The sequence below is a fragment of the Equus quagga genome, chromosome 2, assembly GCF_021613505.1.
Source record: "Equus quagga isolate Etosha38 chromosome 2, UCLA_HA_Equagga_1.0, whole genome shotgun sequence".
Classification (NCBI taxonomy): Eukaryota; Metazoa; Chordata; class Mammalia; order Perissodactyla; family Equidae; genus Equus; species Equus quagga.
In genome coordinates, this window is record NC_060268.1 from 23,247,991 (window position 1) to 23,262,573 (window position 14,583).

Sequence of the window (14,583 nt, forward strand, 5' to 3'; positions counted from 1 at the left end):
GCTTTCACCTTGTGACTCATCACTGGGAGTGCAAGTGTGTTTGGTGACAGTGCTACTGTCACCTAACACAAGACTGAGAACTTTTACAAATCACTTTCCCCAATAACACAGGAAAACCAGAAGCACAGGCCTGGGAGGTCTGCGAGGCCCTGAGCCATACCCCTGCCTTCCACTCGGGGACCGTGTGTCTTGAAGGAAGAAACACCAACAGCTCTGACCTGAGCAGAACTTCAGGGAAGATGCAGCGACTCCTGCTCTGCTTGGCCTTTCTTCTGCCCCTCAAGGCTGGGACAGGTGAGTGACCATCCCCATTCCAGAGGCTCCAGCCCATCTCACACAACCCTTTGTACACCTGATCCTCCTGCCCAGTACATTCAGGGATTTTCCTCAATTTCAGCCCAAGAACTTTCTAGACCCCTGCTCCCATCCCAAGCAGAGACTAACAAGCCCAATGCTACATGGACACTTAACAAGGATGCCCAGAAGGGAGCGTGTTCACTGAAATATTTAGTGTGTGAGCCTCTCTCTTGTCACCTGGAAAGTGGATTCTTCATAGCAAGGCATTCAGCAGAGGATGCGATGCTACAAAAGGCAAGTAATTAAAATCCCTCCCTTCAACTCAGGAAAGGGCAGCTCAGACTAACCGACTGCAGTGGTGGGACCTGTCCCTGGACGAGCTCAAGAACTGGTTTCATTTCTCGGTGCCCTCACCCCCTCATCTCTGCCCAGGATGGGAGTCCAGGGTGCAGTAGATCTCAGAAGGGGGTGGAAGACTGCATGCAGGGATCCCCTGGTGCCTTACTTCTGTCACAGCCCTGGGCAGCCATTTACAGCCACACTTCCCCTTGCCTTCCCAAGCCCTCGGCTGTTCCACAAAGTTCCTCCCCCCATGCCATTGGCCTTCAATCCTACTAGCACAAAGCCCACCAAACCTCAGTTTAAAGCTAAGAGAAGGCCATTCATTCACGCAGGCAAACAATGTTCACCGAGATCCTAGGATGGGTTAGACTGTAGGACACGAGCATTTTATAAAATCAAACTGCATAAGCTCACGGACAGATTATGAGATATGGGCACCAGGTGGGATATTAGCAGAGGCTCAGAGGGGTCAGGAGACTCACTGAGACAGAGGGCATCAGGGGAGCCCTGTCCACAATCCCCTGGGCTCTACCATCGTGAAGACAGCTCTTATCTCCTCTATGCAAGGTCGGAAGTAGGATGGGGACAACAAGCACTGTCCTCCCTTTTCTCACAGGGCATTCTGAGGCTTGACATTCAGAAAAGGTTATTCTGCGGCAAGGAGAATCTGGGAGGACTCTCCCCTGTGTCTGCAGGGCACTGTAGACCCCACCCTCAATCACCACCTTCAGAAGCCTTCCCTCCTGACCACAGCCACTCCCAAAAAGCACATCGTCCAGTCTTCTCTTTCAGAGGACATCATCGGAGGGCACGAGGCCAGGCCCCATTCTCGCTCCTATATGGCTTTGCTTCACGTTGTGGAGGAGGAGAATGAAGGCAGGTGCGGTGGTGCCCTCGTGAGAAAGGAGTTTGTTTTGATGGCTGCTCACTGCCGGGGAAGGTGAGGGGCCGCAGACAACAGACGCCTCCTGAGACCCCTACAGGGACCCCTGTCTTCTGCCCAGTGGCTGCAGCCCGGGAGAGCTCCTCTGGCTCCTGGTAACTCAACCCCATGAGAGCTCATGAGAGGAGCCATCTGAGGGCATGACTGGGCCATGGAAAGTGAGAAACAGGACAGGGAAGCTTCGGGGTCAGAGGATCAGAGGTGAGTGCAAGTGGCTCAGTTGAGAAGAGAGACCACACTGGTCAACTAAAGCAGCTGTGGAGGATGAAAGCATGCCTTAGATCAAAAGGCAAACTCAGAGTATTTTCACAGTGTTGCCAGAGGGCAAGACAAGCTTCCAGTGTCCTTCCCTCAGTGTTGTTGAGAAGCACAGGGGACAGTCACTCAGCACCCAGAGCTCGTGTTGTCTCGGTCTTCCCTTGCTGCAGTCCTGCCCTGCCCTGGTTGTCACCCGCCCTTCAGGGCTCTAGGCCTGGATCTTCTGTGACTCCATGCCCCTCGCGTCCCCACTCTATTTTCTGGCAGTTCAATCCATGTGACCCTGGGGGCCTACAATATCCGCGAGCAGGAGAGGACCCAGAAGGTCCTCCCTGTGACAGAAGCCATCCTCCACCCACACTATAATCCTAAGAACTTCTCCAATGGCATCATGTTACTAAAGGTAAGGGAACCTCCCTACTGCTCTTGCTGTCCTGGGTCCAGATTGTTTCCCCTCCCACTGGGACCTGTCCCTTCCTTCCTTCCCATCCTGGCCACCTAACTAGTCCGAGTGGCTCAGGGGAGGGGGAAGTCAGTGCAGCCCCATTGCGGTGTCCAGGCCCAGGAGGCCAGTGGCTGAGCTGGACTTCCTTACCTCTTCCTATCAGCTGAAGAGAAAGGCCAAGCTGACTGCAGCTGTAGGGCCCCTCAGCCTGCCCAAGGGCACAGCCCAGGTGAGGCCTGGACAGGTGTGCAGCCTGGCCGGCTGGGGGGCAGGACTCAATGGGCATTTTAGCAAGCACTCTGCAGGAAGTGATGCTGACCGTGCAGAAGGATGAGGTGTGTGATTCCTGCTTCCCTGACTATTAAAGCGGGGCCAGGCAGACTCGTGTAGGAGACCCAAAGAAGACGAAGACCGACTCTGAGGTAATGTTTCCAGCATCGACCTAGACAGGCCCTGGGAGAGAGGAAATGGAGTGCTCTCGGGGGTGAGAGGGGTCATATCTTCATGCCTCAGCCTGAGAGGTGGGCTGCCTGGGTCCATGAATCCTGACTTTAGTTTTTTCCCTGGAGTAGATCAGGGGTGCAGGCTGAGGAAGGACCAGTCATCCCACAGCAGAGTTTTCACCAAAATTTCCCTGAGGATTGGAGAGAAAGCCTTGGCTTGGGTGGAGCTTCATGTAACAGGCAGAGCCAGGCTGGAGCCCTGGGATGAGGGAGGTGACAAGGCCCGCCCTGCTCTGATTTCACACGTGGCCCCCTAAGACTCTACTGACCCTAGGGGTGGTGAGAAGGGCAAGGCCATGAGGATGCAAGCTCAGTCTTTCCTCTCTCTGCTTCCAGGGGTCTCTGGGGGCCCCTTCGTCTGTGAAAATGTGGTCCAGGGCATTTCCTCCTATGGACCAGAGAGCGACACGCCTCCAGGAGTCTCCATGGAGGCGTCACCCTACCTGCCCTGGATAAAGAGAACAATGAAGTGCTGCTCATAGCAGGTGTGATGCTGACCTTCCTGTGTGCCTGACCATCTTTCCTGGGGCAGAGGCAGGACTCCCATGGGGCGGGCAGTGGGACTACAGGGCCATAACAGATGGATCTCTAGCGAGTGTGACTGAAGTCTCACTGACTCACTGAAACACTTTCAACACGCAACAGCATGCTCCAGGCAGCCCTCTGCTGTCAGTTGTGGGCTGGCCTTCCTCCTTTCTTTTCCATCCCTACTTCCCCCTAAACCTCATGCTGAATAGTTTCTCAGTTACACCTCTGTGGTGCTTAGCCCTGTGCAAAGGCTGAATCTGAAGGGTTCCCATTATAAAAGGACAAACTTCTTCCCCAAAATATATTCCTCCTTGGGACATAGAAAATTCCTTCCTTCTCTAATCCAATCACCATCACCACCCCAACAATTCAGCAGGAAAAGGAGCAGGGCAGTGAAAGGGGAGTAACTCCAAGGACCCGGGAGGCCAGGGCCCAGGCCGCGGGCACTGAGCTTCCTATTTCCAGTGTTACAGGCTCTTAACATCAGCCCTGATATCAGTTCCCCCACATTGAACCCAGAGTATATGGGGTTAAAACAAACCCACCACCCCCTTTCCTGCTTCTCTAGCTCCACTCATATGTAAATACCTGTTTCTTTAAACTTGGGCTCCTTGAGCTTTAGGACTAAATGGGAGTTACAAATTGTTAAAAGCCCAGGTGGCCTAAAGTTGGAGGCACACTAAAATTTAGCCAATTATGTGTCCTTGAAGTTTGCCAGGAAAGCTGCTGTCTCAAGAATATCAAGGAGCGGAGGCTTCCCAGACCTCAACTCCTAACTCCCGGGGCTCGAACCCGCCTCAAACAGGAAGACAGGACAACAGCGAAGGACGCCCACCTGCCATTCTCCTATCTCACCATCCCCCCTGCCTCTCAATGCCAAAAGCAGGCTGGTGGAAAAGCACCAAGCTGCACAAGCTACAGGGTCCCCCTCCCCTTCCCAAAACCCCAAATGAAAATCCCTACCCATTCCTCATCGGGAAGCTAGCAATTTTCGAGGCATGAGCCCTCACTTTGCTCCCTGTGCCTGGCATAGTAAAAACCTTTCCTCTTCCACTCAAGTCTCTCTTCTCGTTATTTGGATTGGCATCAGGTTCAGGGACCGAACTTTCGGTTACACCAGGACCTCTCTCTGCTGTGGGGGCAGCTTCTCCCACAGCCAGGACCACCTGCAGCTTTACACACTCAAATGCTCCCTAGATGGCCCCTAGCCTCACTCTGGTCCCATTTCCTGCCCCACAACTTGCCAAGCACTGAGCTCATTCTACCTTCCTCCTGGCTGACCATCCCACACCAGCCCCTGTTTTCCATCTGACTGCCCTGCCCACCAGCTCCTTTCCCTCCAGCCCACCCTGTTTTGCGCCAGCCTCTCTCTCATCTCCTTAACAGAGTTCCCAAAGCCCCTTGTGAATTCTCCTCTATAACTTGCCCTTGTCATAACACAACCACCAGCCCACCTGATGCCTATCAGAGACCCGGTCCCCACTTCCCATCTGAGCAGAGACAGTTCAGGTCCTCTATGCAGCCCAGCATCCCCGGGCCTTCTGCCATCATGGCCTGTGGAGTCACTCCAAAAGCCTCAGGCCCTGGCAGACTGTCCTGGCTCCTCCTGCTGACAACCTGAGTTTTTGTGCCAGGCCCATAACAGGCTCTGTCCCTGATACTGGGAAACTTACAGTGAGGGGAAATTTCCTCTAAACTCCCCTGGTGACTCCCCTTTCCCCAGGCCAGCCAGTTTGGCCAATGGATCAGTGTTTGGAATCCTCAAGACATCTTGCCTTGAAAATAATTAAATTCTCTGTATTCTATCTCAGTTGCACATTAGAGTTTCCCATGGGTGATCTTGTTTGATTCCAAAAGGGCAGTGTGAAAATGAAGAGACTTCGAGAACCACAGGTCCTGAGGTTCCCAGTGTGTGCTCAGTGGAGTCCATGTCTGGAGGCGAGGGAGGGAGGAGGGACCTGGGGCATCCGTACTTTTGCTCATTTACATGTGGAAGGCATGAGCCTCAATCCAGAAACCCACAAAGTGCCACATTTTGAGTGCAAGCCCTTTCATTGTGATGGAAATAATAACAAGAATCTTTCACATCTTGAGGTGTATGGGGAAGTCATTCTGGTTCAACAATGATTCAACCTAAAACTTGTTTTTCCCAGAGCAGCCTCACTTCTGACCCACCAAACACACACTGTACATCTGCTCAAACATTTTCCCAAAGCAAAGAATGCACTCTTTAAAGACAGGGATGAATGTCTGCCTTTCTCTGACGCCAATACCAGCACTTCTTTCAAGGTAAGTTCTTCTTCCCAGAGGACCAAGGTCAAGTTGACCTGCTACATACGTGCTAAACTGCAGCAAAACAGATCCTTGTGACCTGGAAAAAATTATATTCCTGTCGTGCTTCCTGTCTGTTCTTTGTTGTGAAATGGTCTACAGCCATGAGGTGACCATGCTTCTCAGGAGAGCTTTCTTCCTTGGGGGAGACAGCACTTCCAGGCTAGTCTGCAGCAAATTGGCTCAATAAATATCACTGCAACTTTCTTATCTACTGATTGGCCATTGATTATTTTTGGCACCAATTATGACCCAGACAACCTTATTTTAGGATCCGGTATCCTTCAAACAGCACCACCAGTGAAGCGGATGTGACAGAACACAGCAAATTCATGATAGCTGGATGAACACTGAATCAATTGGGACCAACATCAAAAACAGAAGCACCATCATTAAAAAGAATAACAAATAAATCACACAGATATGAAAAGCAAAGTCTAGAACATTGAAAACCAAGATGAAAAGCAAAAGAAAGCTTGTTTGTCGTTCAAGACTGTCCCCATGATCATCTGCCAAGCCTCCCCTGGGGCTCACAGCACCGGCAGAAGCACAGGGGAGGGAAGAGCTGAATGCACATGCGGAGACAAGCAAGTGAATAGTAAAAGGTACACGAGCCAGGGGACAACTTGGATCACAGCAATAGAAATGGACACTCTTAGAAGAAACCATCACACTACAGAATTAGAAACCCCGGAAAGTCAGCCATGAGGAGCTCCATGGAGTCCCAGGTTTCAAGCCAGTGCCAGCGAGAGAGTAACCAGGGAAATACGCCACCAGGGACGTGCATGTGTGTCCTCAAAGGACAGTGCCTAGTGGGTCAGTTTCCCCTCACACCTGACAGGAACACTTGATATTGAATGGCACACATGATGAAGGAAAATGATGACCTTCTAATGCCCGTAGCATCAGGAAGACTGGGCTGCTCCTGATGGCACCTGTTTCCTTAAAATGGCTTCCACATTATTTTACATGTATTTCTCTATCTCAATCTAGTGATTTTTATTATTCCTACATGAGATCTAAAAGCATGTGTGTGTGTACGTATTTGTGTGCTATTCATAAAGATGATCATCACACTATTATTCAATAATAGACCCTAAATTAGAATCAGTATTAATTTCCAAGGAGGAAAATGGTAACATATGGTACATGCTCATTATTTTTTCTACAGCTCTTAACATCCACGTTATCTGTCGGTCTAAGAAACTTGACTAAGAACATTAATAGGCAAGTGATAAAAAGACTAATAAACATTTGGAAAAAACTAAAAGCTCACTAAAGAATCATGCAAATTAAAATATTAATAATTTTGTGCTTATCTAATTGGGAAGGATTTACAAAACCAATGATGTTTACACTCAGTATGGACATTGAGAAAATGGCTTTTTCACACCTTGTACACGAAGGTCCTTAAAAAAAAAAAAACAGGACAAATAGTGTCTTTCACCTAGTGATCAACCACACTGAGAAAAGTGGATAAGGTTATTCCTTATAGATTTGTTACAAATGTCAAATCATCTAAATAGTGCCAATGTTCAGCACCAATCTGAGGATTAGTTTTGGAAAAGTTTCAGACCACTATGGAAACTTCAATGTTTTGAGATAGAATTACATTCTGTCACATGGAAGAATGTTCATCTGGTCTGTTGAAGTCAACATTAGTTAAAGGTCAGTATAGACTACAATAATATCTTTGCTTATAAGCATATTTTCCTTTTGGCTTTTATTCCTCCTACATATTCATTTTCATAAGTTTTCTGTATTATTTAGATAACTTTAAAGTGTATTTATTAAATACGAATAAGATCATAAAATGATATTCAATAATAGATTTTTAATAAAATGAGGTTAAGTTTATGTTGAATAATTTAAATTATAGGAAGAAAAACTAAATATATTGTGATCACGCCTATAGAAAAATACACATAGAAAAACACCTACATGGAAAAACATCTCTTAACAGTGGTCAGTTGGGCTGTGAGATTAGAGCTGACATTTTTCTTCTTTCTATGTTTTAATTTATTCACAATTTTGAAAGGTGTGATGATTAAAATAATTTTATTTTTATGAATATTACAATTCAGAAAAAGGTAGGCTTCAGTAAGATGGTCCATGTGTTAGTTAACTTTAATTATTCTGACAAACTCTAGCATTTCAGTGACTAACACAATAGAAGTCTAATTCTTGCTCACACACAGTCCAAAAGGAGTTTCGTGGTGAGTGGTGCCCCTCTTACTCTCAAGTGTCCTTGTTTGGCAGTAATTATGTGGTCACTCCATGATCAGAGACCAGGATCGGTCCCCTAAATGTGGCATCCGTGCTCCTCGTATTCACCTGCCTCAAACCCTGGAAAGGGAGGAGTCTACACGGTCAGCACAGGACTGTGTTAGGGGCCTGGTCTGGAAGGTGCCCACAGCATTTCCACTCACATCCCATTTGTGGCGACAGTCACACAGCCACATCCAAGCGCAAGTGAAGCGGCACAATGGGGTTCACCTGTGTCCCCTGAAAGAAAAGGAAATTGTTTCACTAAACTGCTAGCTCATCTGGACCACCGTGCATAATAGTGTTTGCTGTTTATAGGGATCATGAGCCCTACATTTTCTTTTTCTGCTTATAAAACTAATATATTTCTATTATAGAGAAAAATTGCATAATATAAAGGTGGAAATTAAAGTCACGCAAAATGGTCGTTCTGGTTCTTGTCTTTCACATTAAAAAAACTAGTTAAAATTGTATACAGCATTCGACAATCTACTTTTTCAACATAAAACTGAATGACACAAACTGCTGCATGCCAGTAAGCATGATGCTTTTTAACATGATGCTTTTTAACAGCTGGGCAGCATTCCATCCCATGAATATATCACAACTCTATTACCACTCTCTTATCTTGGATAATCGGACTTTCTGATGATTTGTGGCAGAGGGTCTTAGGGAACATGTCCACCTCCACATCTTTCTACGTTTACCAAGGGCCCCAGGGTCAGAAGCTCAGTCTCAGAAGTACACTTTTCAGCCAAGAAACACTGAGGGTCTTGAAGTTCATTTAAACTGTTCTCTGTCACATCCAGGGTCTGGGTCCCTCTTTCTCACTGACTACTCTGAGGGGAAGACTGAATGCAGACGTCACCGAAGGTTTTATGTCACCTGCTCCTTCCTACAAGGACAACAGCACAGGCCACTTCTTGGAAAGAAGGTTTCTTGCTCCCCGAAGACACATGTGGTGGGAAGACACTGGCACGGGCACAGCCTTCTCCCAGCACTGACACTCCATGAAACATCACAGGCTCATCAGTAGAACCTTCCCAAGGAGCTTCCAAAACGTCCTTCTGAGAGTGACATTAAGGCAGCCCTGAGGATGTCTGGAATGGCTCAGTAGTACACTGCTCTCCTACAAAGCCAAGAGCCACGAGATTGGTTTCTGACCACAGCAGCACCAGAGGGATGAAAGGGAAGTGACCCAGCAGCAGCCTGCACAGAAGATTTGCACGGTTGACAGCCTAGGGGCCCAAGGAGGAGGTGGGAACATGCGACTTTAATGTCCCAGCATCAGAGAAGAGAAAAAGATGTAACTGACAGAAATGTAATAAAACAGTCCAAAGTACACGTAACCAGCTTTGGATGTGGTGAAAGGTTTCACACTCATGTTTGATCTAATATTACAATTTTTACTAAAATGGAAAAAAAATTTCATATCCATATCTACTCACATACGTTCCATTCTCCATGGACAACTTCAAGAAAGAAATGAGAGAACAGCTAATTTTTTTAACTAAAGGAGCCAAGAACATACTTCAGAGAAAGTCCTGGCAGCTGAAGGGTGTTCCCGGTATAAGAAGACTGTGCTGATGGCAGCTCTCTGCTGGGGAACAGGAGGAACCAAGGAGCCTCCTGGGTGACCAGTCACATGGGCCATGAAGAGTTCATAAGGGGACCATGAAAACCAGGGTGGTAGCAATGAAGGGGTGAGAAAGAGACCAAGTAGGTCTGGGGGCAGAAACAGGCCAGTGTTAATGAGGAGAAAAGAAGGACACGATCAAGAAGAGTAAGGGGGGAAAATGAAGGCTCCACTGGGGCCCAAAATATGAATTGAAGCTCTCTATCAATATATTTTGGGTGAAGTAAAACTCAAGGTCCCTGTGTACCCCACCATCCCCAGCTCAGGGCTTTGAGGAGCTGAAGGCACAGACAGCTCAGCCCCAGAGCCCTCCCATCCCCTCAATTCCCTCAGCGACTGTCTCACCATCCTCCTCCCCTACAGCGCTGGTGGACCAAGCTGCGGCTGCTCACACCTACCTCTAGGCCACCTTTCCTTCACAGCTTTGTAAATGTCATCCGGGGGCCCAGAGCATCAGGAAAGCACCCAGCAGTCCATATCTGTGCTCAGAGCATCCGCCACCCCGAATATGATCAGCAGAACAGCCTGAATGACATCGTGTTACTGCAGGCACTATCTACCTGATGCTCTGTTTCCCCAGCCCAGCTGGCTTTCTCCCAGCATGGAGGCTCCATCCTGTCTTGGGGCCAAGGAGGATGAGGCAGGCACAGAGTTGCAGATAATGGTGAGGGCAAGAGGCAAGCTCTGCCCAGGAGTCCCTGAGGGACTTCACTCTTCCTACCAGCTGGAGAATAGAACCAGACTGAACCGAGTCTGAGGACAGCGCTCTGCCTCTGACTCAGGTCAGGTCAAGTCCTGGGACCAAGTGCACCATGGTGGGCTGGGGCCTGGTTGGCCTGTATTGTAGAACAGACATGCTCCGGGATGAATGACTGAGAGGGCAGAGGGATAAAGAGTGCAGCAGTTGCTTCAATTTCTATACCTGCCCAATGCAGATTTGTATGGGGAATCAGGGGAAGAGGAAGTCCCACCTTCCTGGTAAGGCCCCAGGCATCAGCCAACATGGCCCAAAGCAGACGGGCCCGGCTGGTACTGACCAGTCCAAACAGACTACATCCCCACAGCCTCAGTGCGGGGCCCAGATCTGAGTGATATGGGGGCCTTTTCTGAGGAGTCTGATCTCTAGGGGATTTGAGGAGCACCGGATACAAAGATACACATGTGCAGCCTTGTCCTGAGGAGGGGAAACGTACCCTGACTTGGCTTGAGCTACAGATGGTAACCACAGTCAGAACCAAAGCCCAGTGATGGAAATATCTGGAAGCTTTACTTCTGCACCTCACCACACTTCTATCTCACACATCCCACACTCAAGGAGCCCAGCTGTCCATATCTTCTCTGAGGGCTGTGATTTAGGGAAGCAGGAGTGGGGAGGCCTGACTTCATGTCCCTTCCTCTCATCATTCATAGGGGGACATCGAAGGCCCCCTGGTGTGCCACCACGAGGCCCAGGCCATCGTCTCCTATGGCAATAGGATGGGGACTCCTCCAGCAGTCTTCACCAGGGTTTGTAGCTTCCTGCTCTAGATAACGAGAACAATGAGATGTTTCATACAGAGTGGTGAGACTGAGATCCCCCCTGGTGACTCACTCTTCTATGGGACAGAGGCCAGCTCCAGGGGGTTGCCAGAGCCTAAACAAATGACCACATCTAGAGAGGAAATATCCAATTTCTCATTTGCTTAGTCAACATGATTCAGTACACAACAAATATATGCCAGGACTGAGTCTGAACAAATCCAAGATTATGGAATCTCTTCCTCAGGACAAATCAAGCCCAGTCAATGTCTTGGAGATCAGTATGGGCTTCTTCCCTCCTCAAAACCATCCATTCCCCCATCTCCCCTCCCTCCATGGTCTTAGGAAGGGCTAGAAGGACATCTCTCTCCCTAGGGCAAGGCTCCGCACTCCACCCCTTACCAGAGACCCCCCTAATAGTTATTCAAGTACAATCCAAATTCCATATTGACCGCGGATTCAACCAATGGGGATCAAAAAGCCTATGATGGTAGCATCCTATTGAACACGTACAGATTTTTTTTGTCATTATTCCCTAAACAATAACTACAGTATTAACATCTATAGCATTTGCATTGTATTAGGTATTGTAAGTAATCTCGAGATAATTTGAAATATATGGAAGGGAGGATGCACATAGGTTATATTCAAATAATTTGTCATTTTGTACAAGGAATTGAACAGCTGCAGATTTTGATATCCACAGGCATCCTGGAACCCATCACCCTTGGATACTGAGGGATGACTGCTTGCTCTTAAACTGTGTGCCATTGGTGCGTGTGGGACAGGCAGAACAAATGGCAGAATTGAAATGCCACACAAGGCCTAATTTAATTTATGGTACAGGAGGCATCCCAAATCACTGGGAAACAATAAACGTCTGGTAGATGGTGATGTACAACTAGGTAGTTATTTGGGGAAAACGAGAAAGTTGGATCCACTCTTCACACCATAATCTAAAATAGCTCTCACATGTATCAGACATCTAAATGAAAAAAAAAAAAATACAACACTAGAAGGAAAGAAAAGAAAAAGATTTGTTTGCTTACAAATAGTTAACAACCTACCATGTTCACAGCAGCACTATTCATAATGGCCAAGAGATGGAAGCAACCCACGTGTCCATCACAGCCAGAGTCCTTCTCCTAAATCCTTCACCACACCATCCCCACTGTACTGTGGACCAATGCTCTCATTGTCAATGTGAGGAGGGTCTGCTTCTTGTTTTGATGCTCTGAAGATACACAAAACTCCACACAAAATGCTCACCAAAATAAAATGACTTTTAGCCTAAAGATTAGCCCATATTCAAAGAAAAGATTACGTAAGTCACTTAATTTAAAATCATGCTTTAAAAACTTTCTTAAGGTAAGTATATAGAATGAGCTGGCAGATTTTTCTAGCTCCATCAAAATGTGAATTATTCTTACAGAAACTGATCAATAATAATGTACATCTGAAATTACACAATGTTATACACCATGATGACTTCAAAACTATTTCAATTATTCATAAAATAATTCAAAAAAAATGTATAAGTTAGTCTTTGCAGTGTGACATTTACCATCTGCACTTTTGCAGTTTCCGTGATCTTATGTGGAATAATCACTTTGGACATATTTTGTCAAATCCGAGTGACTATACACAGAAATTCTCCTGTAAATGTGAACATTATTTTATGGGTTTTGCTTATCAGAAATTCATTAGCCTAACATTCAATGTAAGCCATGTATCAACAAAATTTTAATCAACAATACCTCTTTGAGAATACCCAGGCACTCTCTGTATTTGCTATCATCTACCCAGAGGAATTCTCCTTTACTAGCATGCTCGGGAGGAGAAAAATCTCTTCATTAAATGTTTGTCCTGGCAAAATGGAAAGAATCCTCGATGTGGGGGAGAGAGCAGTCACAGAGTCCCCCATTCAGCCCTTCCTCTCTGCAACAATTACTTAGAGCCCCAGAGCACCACCCAGCCTCAGGACTCAGTCCCAGGAAACACCCAGGGCAGACATGTTCCACTCCCATGTCTTTCTCTGCCTGTCAGCACTTCCCAGGTAGCTCTCTGCCTCCAGCTGCTCTGCTGAAAAGCTTTCCAGACATCATGGTGCTCACCTCCAGGAGACAATTCCTTCCTGACCATCCCAGAGGCCAACCCCACCACCTTGCATTGCTCTGCACTCTCCTCTCTTAAGGAAACCTCAGCAGCAGAGCTCTGGAATTAGTGTTTTGCACATTGACCTCTAGTGCAAAAGGACACAATTCCTCCCACTCTTTCTCCAGGTGCAGACTGTGCATTAAAGTCACTACGGACTAGACTGGGAAGCTGTAAAACCGTGACAAGCTCATGCTTAGCAACCTCACCTGGAGCTAAAGTAGATTTCCAGTCTGCAGGGAGCACACACTGAACTCGAGCACATTTGTCCTCAACTCTCCTCTAAGGCTCCCTTCTGTCCTCTTCTTACCATTCTACTACTCTCCTTAACACCCCGTCTCCACCCCCTGCCCCATTTCCATGTGGCAGCTGCACACCCAGGATTCTGCCGTGGTCTGAAACTACCAAGAAGTTGATGGAGGACTGGGCTCTTGGCTAGCATGTTTCAGGTCAGACCAGAGCCAGGCACTATTATTTTTTTTTTTAAGTATCCTCTTTGCTAAGGAAGTTGGGCCCCGAGCTAACATCTGTTGGCAATTTTCCTCTTTTTCTTTTCTCCCCTAAGTCCCAGTACATAGTGATATGTCCTAGTTGTAGGTCCTTCTAGTCCTTACATGTGGGATGTTGCCACAGTGTGACTTGAGGAGCAGTGTGTAGGTCCATGCCCAAAAGCCACACAGGTGAACTCTGAGCCACCAATGTGGAGCCTGTGAACTTAACCACTTGACCAAGGGACAGGCCCCAAGGGCACTTTTGCATGAATACAGAAAAAGGGCTCAGGCTTCAAATAGTGAAAGACTGAAAGGGAAAGGATTGGGTCCAGTGATGATATTTTAGGAAGTAGCTTGATGCTAATCACACCCAAGGCGATGTGTGGTCATAGTCAGGCTCTTTGAACACCCAGAACTCGGCCAAGGTGGGGAGCATCACTTCTGACTCAGGCCAGAGTCCCCCAAAGCCCTATTCATTCCTTCAGAGTTGCCAGTATCTCCTCCTGGTGAGTGTGGTCACGCTGACTCAGCAACGCCTAAGAAGGGGGTTCTTACAACACCTTCAGCACTTGGCAGAGAGCCCCAGCCAGGCTATCTCTGTGACCCATCCTTGTCCCAGTCCTACCAAGGAATTTGCTGACCCCAGCGCTATTGTTGACAACAACTCACTGAAACGATGGAAACTTCTCCAAGGGGCAATGGTTGGCTTCTCCATTTCATGGCCCACTCACTAGTGACCAGGACATGGATAAAGTATTAGGATGGCACATGATTCTAGTGGAAGGAAAGCTGAAAGGGAGTGATATAACTTTCCATTGTCCAATGCTAAGAATGGCTTTCTATCCAAAGGCTACTGTCTACATCAAAAATAG

The 14,583-nt window shown here is 47.5% G+C and overlaps 1 pseudogene; it reads left to right on the top strand.

The window, feature by feature from the left end:
• Window positions 1-239: 239 nt before the first annotated feature.
• LOC124234978 (granzyme H-like) lies at window positions 240-10,112 on the top strand (annotated as a pseudogene).
• The last annotated feature ends 4,471 nt before the right edge of the window (window positions 10,113-14,583 follow it).